Below are 12,426 nucleotides of genomic sequence, written 5' to 3'. Positions count from 1 at the left end.
GGTGTTAAAACGCTTGATTTCCGCCTCTCATGCCTCTATGTAGCCTATCACCTCACTTTGAGCAGATATGGTCATCGGTCATCTCAACCGCAAGGCATCTGGGGTTTGTGACACCTCAACTGGCAGCATTTAGCCTAAACTGAGTGGAGAAGTAGACTAGGACTGAAAATCTTGTGCTTTCTTGTGGTGTGGAAGGGCTGATGTTAAATTGTACTTTGATGTTTTCTCGTTTTGAGTGTTCTATTGATATTGTGCTGCTTTGGGCAAAAATGACTATCAGCATTCGAAATACGACATACTCTGTTAACTAGAATTAGCCAGACGGGCTTTGATAATTCTTAGTCACTCCTGTTCTGTCTGTCCTATTAAGGGTTTTTATGGGTTTTGCACTCTGTAAATGTGCTAGAAACGTGTGGTTGTTAAAGGAGCTATGTGTTGAATCTTATGTGTAAAGGATCATCGTAAATCGTTAAAAGATCACCGTAAATGAAATAAGTCACTGATCTACGTGTTACTGCAGCTCCTGTTGTCCTGGGCGACCAAGGCTCTTTGTGACTTGCGTAAAACTTGCTATGAGCGTGTTTTGTTTGTGTCGTTACCAACATTGCCACGGCGCACCAATAAGACTATGAAGGAAAACGTAATAAGCCGGCTTAAACGTTCACGCGTTAGCTTGTATTGTGGACAGCAGGGGCAGACTCTGGAAGCAAAGGAACAATTCCTAATCCTACCTGTAGCACCTTTAAGCCATCTCAAGATTTGGATAGGTTCCAAAAAGATAGCCCAACCTCTTTTTCTACTCATGAAACACCTCAAGAGAAGCCGTAGTCTTTTTGGGAACCATCACAGAGATTGTTGATTACATCTATACAGTGCATGACTCTTCCATCCTAAGGGCTTACAGTATGTCTTCCATATGAGGTTTCCGGTCTGATTGTTTTCTTAGATGGAGTCCGAGACGCTTTTTTAAGATGCCTTCATGCTAACGAAGCACCTAAAACCCAGCCTATTTTCAAACCAGTTCCGACAGATCATTGAAACCTCTCTGTGCATGAGATGTTTCAATAAAGAAAAAAAAACACATATTGTAAAGTATGGGTTTACTTCGTAGACCAACACTTTATTTGTATTGCTTTTACTTTTTTATCTGTTGATTGAAATGCGGTATATGACAGTTATAAATGTGAGTGTGTTATATTGCTTATTTAAGTATAAATAGATATACTATTATACAGTGCACACAGTTGTTTATGACTGATGTATGCTGTACATATAACAAATAATAATTATATATCTAATACATTCTATTAAGTAATAATATATGTACTATTTCCTGTTGGGATGGTTTCAAAATGTGTCCGGGCGCTTTTTCAGGCTTTAGCAAGTTCTCCTCCACTTGGCGACATCTTTTGAGGAAACAAGTCTTTGACGGATCTGCTGGTTCTTCTCTCCCTCAAGGAGCTGTGTAATTTATTTGGCAGTCGAAGTTTTCTCTAGCTTGCTCTTTTTTGCCCCAGTGAGATTTCCACGCTTTTGTAAATAGTTCTACAGATGTGACGTGCCTCTGTAGCATAGCTCATAAAGATACATACTCTATACAGGCTAGCTTAAGCGACCATTGCATGCTGCAAGCGTGGTGTATTGTGAGCCATTTATATAAAGCTTTGGAGTTATTCAGATGAATAGCCTATATTAAAACACTTTTTTTTGTTTGCCTTTATTGGCATTACATTACATTACTTGTTTGTTGTAATGCATATTAGTACATTACAGTTTTAGCTTGTGCAATTATACAAGTGTCCTTCCTATTGTTTGAGTGTGAAATCTACTTTGTGTTCACTCTGAACGGGGTTAGATTTAAAAAAAATTAATAAATAAAGAAGAAAAAGTTGGCTAGGCATTGCTTGACACACTACATTTGCAGGAGTTCGCCTACAGCCGTTTCAAATAAAAGTGACTGACATTGTTAATGACTTTGAATAAACATACACTAAAGTAACAGTATTTTCTTAAGTTTTTACATTTGAATTGAAACTCACTGAAATGATTTGTTTATCCTGGAATGATCTCTCTTCTTCAACTTAATATTTGTGTACTTTTTTATTTCTGAGGTGGCATTTAATACATTGTGTTGGCAATTAAAACCGTTTCTAACTTTGTAAGACTTTATCATGGTTTCGCGGTGCCATAGCCTTTCTAATGCTGTTCTACAGAGCTAGAAGTGTGACTTTGGTGGAAAACATCGTGGATAGCTGCCACAAGCAGTGGCATGTAAATGATATGCCAAGGAAGGAACCATGATTCTTTTCTCCCTTTGTCATGGTTTGATCCTCTATGACATCTTCAATAAATGCATTTCTGGCCTCACGATTGTGAGTCTGCTGTGTTTTTGCTAGCGATGCTCACATCGAATCAAAGTGAATCAAGTTGTGCAGACATAGTTTGAAGTTTCGTACGTGACCTGAACAGGTATCTTCATAGTAGTAACTTTACAGGAGAAGGCAAAACGTTCTTAACCTTTTAGTGTAATTTAATGTAAAGAGGTTGAAGTGATTTTGTGACATTTCTATTGGTCCAGTCATCGTGCAAACGATGTAGAAAAATAAATATCAACAGAAATGTTATTCTTTGGACAGCAACGATATGTATATTTTCGGTGCATAGAATAGAATCCCTACATGTCTCTGTGAAGAAAGTTTAATACCGTCCAGGTTGTGGTCTTTGCTGTAGTTCTATATGGAAATTGATGCTGGACAATAAAAAAAACAGGAGACAAGGACAGGAGAAATTCTAATGCCTTCACACTTTGGTGTTAGCAAATACTTTTGAAAATAACTTGGAGGGCAAGCCAACAAACCAACTGAACCAACATATCCTTGACCACATCAAGCCTCGTCTTCTCATATCTGAAGCGCATATAACCAAACTGGACTCTTATGTTGGACATATGATGAGAAGAATGTTGAACATCTACTATATTTAAAGATCTATCACTTTTATTAGATATGGCCAAAGCAGATTGAACTAAATGACAAAATTAAAACTGACTAAGTAGAGATACAACTTTTCTGTGACTCCTCCTTAGCGCCCCCTAGTGGGAGAACCACTGTTCTAGCCTGCTTAGTTTCTGTCATTCAACCGCTGTTGCAAATTAAACAAACTTAAACCTCAGAAGAGTTGAAGCCAAAAAGGGGGGCTATTCTACCAAATGAGTTCAAACTGCAGCCCCACAGTAAAAAAAAAAAATTTTAATTCACAAAATTAAAAAAAAAAAAGTATTTAGACCTTATATTATAAGGATTATACTGGTGTGTTTATCTCTATTATTGTCTTACCTTTAAATAAGCTAAACATACATAATCTTCATTAATGGTGCACTTTCTATTGGGGGGTGTCTGTCTCAAACCCTACCCCCTAAATTTACACTGTTTTTTATATTTTTTATTTATTTTTGTTGATTTTTTTTTGGTATTTATTTTTAAAAGATCTTTTTGAAATATTTCAAATATTTAAATTTATCATGATCTAATTTTTTTTATACAAAAAAATGCTGTGCCACGGTTTTGTCACTACTTAAACACAAAGATTTAGTCCACAGGGACATCCATGGACACATGGTGAGCAGTTAGATCCCATTGTTTTGAAGTAAAAGAAACCCGAAAGTCTGAAAATCTGTGTGTAATTTTTAAAAATTGTCACTACCAAAATGTATTTTCTGCAGAAGAATAAACGTTGTCACTTTGTAATGTACGAAATGTGTCTTCATCTCTCAACTTTAAGCTGATTCGGTAGAATGACACTCATGTACTTATTCAATATGTGTGCTTTGAAATCTCTACTTCAAACTCAAGAGTTTTAAGTCTAAATATTCAAGGCTGTTTTTCTCATTTCTACCTACACTAGTTTTTCTTGGTTCAGCATTTGCTGTTCCTCAGGCTACCACATGATGGCACTGGTGGCATAGAGGTAGGCACAGTGTCCAACCCGCTGGATCCTGCATACCCACCCACTCGCCCCTAGAGGAAAGACACAGGAAGAGAGAGCGCAGTGAAAAGGTCTCCGGTGGGCTGATGGCTTTCACAGACCAGGGGCAGCTCACTTTGTACAGCATGGGGCTTTTCTCTCTGACATCTGATGAACGGTCCAGATTTCAGGCCATCTCTCACCTGACCAAGCTTCTTATATTTCGTTCTCCTACCCATCATAGATTCCTCTCCATTATGAGTCATTAAGAGTGCCATGCGGTGCAGCTGTATAGTGCCAGTCAAAGCTGGACGTCATGCGCTCTGTGCTGTATTGTTTTCATTTTTTATTCAGAATCGTATTCCAAATGCTAGTTTCCCATGGAATACGGAATGTCGCTGGGCACAGAGCACAAGCAGATCTACACAGAATATCATTTGCTGAAGAGAAATTTGTGGTTTAATGAAGGAGGTGATTCAGACAGAATGTCAGCGATGATGTCATTTTTTGTTTAAATACATTTGGTATTGTGCTCTCGTCCAAGCTTAATACAAAACCAGATACCACAGACTTTTCAAGGGGTAAAAATAAAGCCAGTCTGGATGTCAAACTTCAAACACTAGTGTTTTTCCCATGGGAATATACCGGAGGGAAATGACCAGAGACGCAAGGCTTGAGAAGGAGATAGATGGGTGAAATATTAACCTATGGACAAAGAAAACTGAGTTCTTCCTTGAAGTTTTCCATTGTATGGCTGCTAAAGTCTTCAGCTACAGTTATCCATAATGTTATATGGCAGGAACGGTCAAAAGTGCAAGAAGGGTGATCTTATATAGAAGGAATCTCTCTTGAGAAACATCAGATTTGGTAACAGCCAGCAGAAGAGTAAGTGTTGTAAGATCCATGCTGAAAGATCCTTTTTAGTCCTGAACTTGGACTGAATCATAAGCTCTTGAGCCTGAAAATGTCTTATGCCATCCTCACTGTTGATGCCAGAGCACACCTATCCACCCAACATCACTACTGGTGTGCCACACCGGTATTGACTGTTCTCCTGACTCATTCTCACTGTTCTAGCATGTTCTCCCCTTATTTTAGATGTCCTGTCCCAATTCACACACTGTGCCGTACTGGTATTGACTGTTGGAAGACTTTCCATGTTCTCCCGACTCGTTCTCACAGTTCTAGCATGTTCTCCCCTTATGTCAGATGTCCTGTCCCACTTCACACAATTCAATGTACCTTATATTCTTTCCACATTCACACTGTTTTAGTTCTCCCTCACTGTCAGTGTTGTCACCGTCAGAATGTGCTCTCCTACCATTTTAGTGGTTTATAATGTTCTGGTCCCATTTACAATGTTCTAGAATGTCTTCCTCATTCACACTGCTCTTGACTGTTCTCCCATTCTCACTGTTCTAGAACGTTCTTCCCACAATTACTTCCTTCCCTCCTTTCACAGGTTCATCTGGGCTTTGTTCTCTCCCAATTCCTGCTTTTCTGTAATGCTGTCCCTTGTTTACACTGTTCTAGACTGTTCTACCCTCATTTCCAAGTATTCCAGAATGTTCACCCTTTTCACACTGGCTATTTATTCCTGCGCTCACGCTCTGCTAGAATGTTCTCTATAATGGTTGGTCCCAATTCACAGTTCTACGGTGTTCCATCCCCATTCACACCGTCATAGAATGTTTTCCCTTTCTACTGGTGTTAGAAAGTGTTCTTCCATCATTTCAGTGTTCTATAATGTTCTGTTCTCATTTACAATGTCCTCCCCATTTACAATATTCTAGAATGTTCTCCTGTTCTCACTGATCTAGAACATTCTTCCCACAATTTAGTCCTCTCCCACACAAATGGATTCAACTGGTTTATCAGTTCTCTCCCAACACTCTTGGGATGTTGTCCACTCTTCACATAGTTCTATACTCATTTTGGAGTATTCTAGATAGTCTTCCGTTCAAACTATTCTACAATGTTTCCCCTTATTCATACTGTTCTGGAATGTTCTGTCTGCATTCACACTTTTTAAGACTGTTCTCCTATCCTCACTGTTCTACAGTGCTTTATGTTCTTTACCCTCATCACACTGTTCTAGAATATTTTCTCTCATTCACAGTGTTCGAGAATGCTCCCCTATCCTTACTGTTCTAGAATGCTTCATGTTCTATACCCCCATCACACTCCGTGCTCAGAACACCCCCATCACAGTGTTCTAGAATATTTTCTCTCACTCACACTTTGAGAATGCTCCCCTATCCTCACTGTTCTAGAATGTTGATTCCCCATTTCAGAGTGCTCAGAATACCCCCCATTCACACGTTCTAGACTATTTTCTCTCATTCTCACTGATTGGTTTATCAGTTGCTAAACATTCTAAAACAGCTGCCATCATTAGAATGCTCATGTTTGCTGGGTCGGTGAGTTCTGGCTCATAGAGAAGCCAGTTTTATAGAGAGGCAGAGTGCTATGGTAGATAACCCCATCAGCAGGGGGGCCTCAGGGTTCACATTAGTCTACCTCATGGTGCAGAGTCCCTCCCCCCCAGGGCAAATCTGCAGCGCTGTATCACAGCAGACAGACAGGGTCTAATCTATGGATTAACACAGGGAGGGTCTCTCCACCACAGTGTCTCTGTGTGTACCACAATGTGTGTCAGTAGATATGATGGGGCTTTTGCTGAAGCACACGTTCATACATTCAACACTGGAGGTTGGCTAGTAGGTCAGAGTTGGCAGCCCACACTATGCCTAATGTTCAACATACTGAGGGTTACAAGCACAGAGTTTACTCTCTACAATCTTAGAGCAACCGAGCCGAAAACAAGTGAGAATAAGGTCCCCTATAATAATGTAATTTTCCTGCCAACATTAGTGCACAATTAACATGCTGGAATAAATGAAATCATACAATATAAAATATTCCATAACCTTTGTCAATATGTTAAATTTAGCAATTAACAGTAATATTGTCACATTTTTCACAATCTCCATTTATTGCCGTTTGTTGTAACTTTTTGTTTTCTACATCATTTAAGTTCAGTCTCTGCCCTTTACATTGTGTGACAAAATAATGATGAATGGACCAATGTTTCTAAATGGCTTTGAATAAAATCTCTATCTTAAGTAAAGAACATTGTTCTAATATTGTAAAGTTACTATATGGGAGACACTCGATTTTCTTTGGATGGCAATGCTCTCTCTCTCTCTCTCTCTCTCTCTCTCTCTCTCTCTTATATATATATATATATATATATATATACACACACACACACACACACACACACACACACACACACACACACACACACACACACACTAACTATATAGTAACTTTACAGGAATGTTCTTTACATTAACATATGTATGTGTATATGAATGCCAAAGACTGAGATATGACGTTTTGTCCCTACAGCAAAGCTAATATTAACTTTACAGGACAGGGCATCTGCAAATGACAGCTGCTATGTCCAAATGAAGTAGAAAAATATAAATCAACAAAAACGTAGATGCTTGGATTTTTTTGGACAGCAACGACGTAATACACATGTCTCCATTTACCTATACATACATATAAATATATGTCCAAATATATATTTTTTCTTAATACCTTAAACCCCTTCTCAGGCACCTTTACTACATTCCCTGGAGAAAAGCCTTCATTTCAGCCATAAACCTCATTTCTCTGTACCACCTCTTACAGTCTGATCTCAGTTTGATCTCACCTTCTCCCGCAGGGTTTCATTTGCCCATAATGCTCCCACTTCTCCTCAGCTCACCCACAGGTCCACAAGACCCCCACCATGCCCCAGATCAGGTTTCACTTGGTGCTACGTGACCAGAGTAAACAGATCAAGGTCCCTCTGGAACCCAAGGCACTATAAGGGAAGACCTGTCGCTCCACAGGTGTTTTCATACCTGAACGGCAAACTGGTTCTGAAACCTTTTATAAACCCCTTCATGAAACAAACTGTTTGCTTCTAAAATCTGATTGGTTGAGTCACATTATAAGGATTTTCTATACACACGATTACATACAGTTCACGATTACATCAGTTGAGTCCTTCATTAATGTGTTAGGTTACGGCAAGCACTATTTACTTTAAATCCACCTTCCTTTCACATGACGTCTGTATTTTGAGATTATGGTATAAATATCCAGTTGCAGAAAGTTATTGTTTTATGTCATGTTTATACCCCATTAAATGTCTGAGGCTTTACTGGGACAATATGCCATTTATTATCAGATAATTAGAGTCAGGAGGTGCAATCAATTTGATGACAATCAGCTGTGAGTGTGGCTGACTCTGCCCTTTTTATAAAACATCAGCCAGTGAGCTCACCATTAAAGTCTGGCCTTTACCACAGTCGTTTGTTAGCTTATGCCACATCTCTGTCATCATACCTCAGAAAACAGTTGTCAATCCTCATTAGACTTGAAAAGGTTCCCAAACAACTTCTGATGTGCGTGGACTTGACCAATACACTGTCAGGCAGATATACAAATGCAGAAAATTAAATACTGTTGTCTTCTTGACAGTGGTCTTCCAACAAAAATTAATCCATGAGCAAGACGTGTAATGTTCTGAGACACCACAATGAACCCCCAGTTAACATTCAAGGATCTGCAGGCCTCTCTTACACTGGCTAATGTCAGTGTTCATGAGTCCACCATCAGGCAATCTCTGAACAAGAACAGTATGTATGGAATTAACATAGAAAAAGCAATTTTTCTCCAGGAAGAACTTTTCTAAAAAAAAAAAAAAGTCTCCAGAAGAGCCAGAAGACTACTTAAATCATGTTATGTGGCTGGATAACGTTTAATTGAGAAATGTTGCATTTGGTCAAAAACCAGCATAAGAGCCTCATCCCGACTGTGAAACATGATGATGGCAGTATCACAGTTTGGGGCCTTTTTGCTGCTATTGGACCAGGTGTTTGGACAGTGTGCTGTTATATTATGGAACTATGAATTATGGACTATATCAAGGAACAGGAGAATGTTGGGGCATCCATACATGAACTGAACCTGATCAGAAGATGGGTCTTGCAGAAAGGCAGTGTCCCTAAAAATAGAAAGTCTCCAAATAATGGTGGAAGCAGAAGAAGTTTAGCATTTTGGAATGGATGAGTCAAGGTCCAGACCTTAATTGAGTAGAAATGTGAATGGATGAGGAAGTCCAGATCTTAATCCAGTAGAAATGTGAATGGATGAGAAAGTCCAGATCTTAATCCAGTAGAAATGGATGAGAAAGTCCAGATCTTAATCCAGTAGAAATGTGAATGGATGAGAAAGTCCAGATCTTAATCCAGTAGAAATGTGAAAGGATGAGAAAGTCCACATCTTAATCCAGTAGAAATGTGAATGGATGAGGAAGTCCAGATCTTAATCCAATAGAAATGTGAATGGATGAGAAAGTCCAGATCTTAATCCAGTAGAAAGGTTATGGCAACTCTCTGAAGTGCAGAGTTTATGGAAGAAAGCCCACCAGCACTTTAGACTTGAAGCAATTATGTAAGGAAGAATAGGCCAAAATCCCTCCAAGTCAATGTACAGGGCTGATAAACAGTTATAGGAACCATTTGATTGAAATCATTGCTACTCAGGGGTCACACCAGTTACTGAAAGACATTTAATACTGGATTGTTTTGTTAAATAAATGAACAAAAACTATTGAATTGTTTGTGTTATGTAACATAGAGGGAGATCACAGAGTCCACAAAGTAACAAAACAATAATTACACTAACAAAATACTACAACACAAAGGAAACAAGACTGAAAAGCATTAAGAGGACTTGAAAACAAAGGGGAGATAATAAAAACAGGGCCTGGAAACACAAAACACCAAACAAACACAAAGCACACAACCAGGGGTAATAAATACACACAACTGAAAACATCAGTGCAAGTTTAGGGTTGTTGACCCGTCCTCTGTTGTATTGCTTTGTTTCTAATCAGTCAAGACAATCAATGCCGTTTCTGAATTTAACGTTGGCTTGGATTTAATCTGTTCCACATCTCTCAACTCTGGGTGTCTGTGTGTGTAAAATTTTTCACTCCCTAGCATCACAGAGGCAGTGTGTTTGGTTTATGGCTCACAGTGAGGGGAGTTTGAGCGCTGCGTAAGGGGAGGGTAGATTGGGGTCGAATGGATCTACCTGCTGAGAGCTTGTACTCGGAGCTGGAGGAGCCATGCTGAGAGAGGCTAGGCTGTTTAAGCTCCTTCTCACTCGTCTTTTTCCATGCCTTTGATCACTGTTTTAATGTGTCTGTGACTAGCAGCTCATGTGTGTGAGGTGGAAAAGCTGTGTGTTTTGTAGTCACATCCTTTTCTGTGCTTAGTCCATCCACATAGTGCTCTACTGGCTAATATAAGACACAAAATAGATTCTGAACCATTTAGGACCAGGTAGCTGTTATTATTCTTTGTAGGTCTAAACATAACTGGACTTTTACTGCTTAATGTTTCATTTATAGAGAACAAAACAATTTGGCAGCCCCTCGCATTTATGCCTGGTGGTAGGTGTCCTCATTTTTGTTGAGATAGAGGGGCATGGCAAATGGAGATTTTATCAGAGGCTCACTCCAAATGTGTCATGAGAAAAATTCTCAGTTAAAAATGAAGATAACCATTATATTATATTGTCGTTTCAATGCATTATGGTCCTTTTCTTCGTAACAGCCATTAAATATCTCTAGAAGTTTGCTGTCCTAGTAGCTAGCTAGTTAAATTTACCATTCCACCTTAAATGCCTACAGAGCAGCGCTAGTAGCCTGTTAATGAAGTAATGTTCTTCTTTATTTGAAGGTTGTCCCATTTCATATGGGAAGATTTCAACCACTACCCCCTGTATGGACCACACCATATTAATGCATGGGAATGAAATCCTAAAGCATGGCCACCACTATTGATGGCCAATTAAATACTCCTTCAACTATGCAACAATTAGTCAAGCATGGTAGAGGATCAGTGTCAGTTTGAGGGATGTGTAACAACATCTGGAGGCATCATGAATGCTGATAAGTACAAATGTTAATACATCAAGCACTAGCCTCTATAAAACATTTGACTGGGAAGAAATGAGCTGTACAGCAAGACAACCACCTCAGTGCTGAGAAGCTGAGAAGATCAAGACGTACTTAACAAACAAAGAAGCCGCTTATGTTCTCAGAACAAAAGACTGGCCATCTGAGAGCCCAGACCTCAACATCATTGAATGTGTTTGAGTAACTTGAGGTATGAATAATGCAACCAATGAACTACCAAACTCTGAAAAATAGGAAGCAAATCTCCTGAAAAAAAATGGAAGTTGCAATAAAGCTTATGGGTGGACAGGTGAGCACACGAAGTACTGTGAAAGTTTGTATTAGATTTAGTTGAGGCTTCTGTGTAATTTTGACTGGAAATAATATATATAAACGGGCAATCTCTGAATTTTGCCCAGTACTGTGGGAAGTAAAAAAAACTTTTAATTAAATAAAAAACATTGAAAATTTCAAAGATTGCAATTTCAAAAATTTCAAACAAATCAGTTTCTGATTTGCACATGTTCACATATTAGCTTTTAATATACGTTACTGGACTTTGGTCAGTCTTTCTGCTTAAGGTGTGCATTGAAATGAATGAAGGTAGTAGACTACATTGTGGTTTTTATGGTTTCCAGTTTTAGTGTGGTTTGTGAGTTTCCAGTTTTGGTTCCAAAGAGGACAGATGCCATGATTACTTGGTTAACCTTGCGTCAGCATCCATAAAACTGTAATTAGGGTAAGAGGCTGACTGGAAACGAGAAAAAAAAGCGATTCCCTATGGAAACGCTTTCATGTGGCAGCCCTCAAAATTGCTGCCATTCCACCGCACTGATTTCACTTCCATGGTAACCCCAGGTCCACGGCACTATCTTGTGGCTGATTTGGAGAACTGATGAGCTCCTTCACTTGGCTTCTTTCATTAGTGAGTCGCAAATGCATTCATACAGATGCGGTGCAGTCCACAGCAAGCCTCTGGCGAATGATCACACTCTGCCTTTCATGCAAATCAAATACATCATGGTGGTCTGGTTTGGTGGTGGAACCTCAAAGACAACTGGACGGATTTTTAATGTGAGCACTTTTTTCCTTGAGTGTAAACATATCATTAATGCGTCAATCATTGATCAGCCTTAGAAAATGCTGCATTAAAAGTTGACTGGGATAACTTTACTATTATCATAATGCCAGTACAGTGAGAGAACCTTAAAGTTTTATTGTGGACATCAAATGCTCCAATAATAGCAGATTTCTGCAGAGCATTCCTGCATTGATACATCTCTTTGCCATGCATACATACATCAGGCACTGGTGATGTGCTTTAGCTTTTATAGTATTATGTTACACTGGTTCCAGTAAGAATCATTAGCAAGCAGGCCTCATGGATTCTCTGAAAGACAATGTCTTTGGCTGTATTTTCTGCTGTTTCACATGGG

The sequence above is a fragment of the Pygocentrus nattereri genome, chromosome 20 (assembly GCF_015220715.1).
Source record: "Pygocentrus nattereri isolate fPygNat1 chromosome 20, fPygNat1.pri, whole genome shotgun sequence".
NCBI classification, from domain to species: Eukaryota; Metazoa; Chordata; class Actinopteri; order Characiformes; family Serrasalmidae; genus Pygocentrus; species Pygocentrus nattereri.
Note: the sequence above shows the minus strand (reverse complement) of the source record.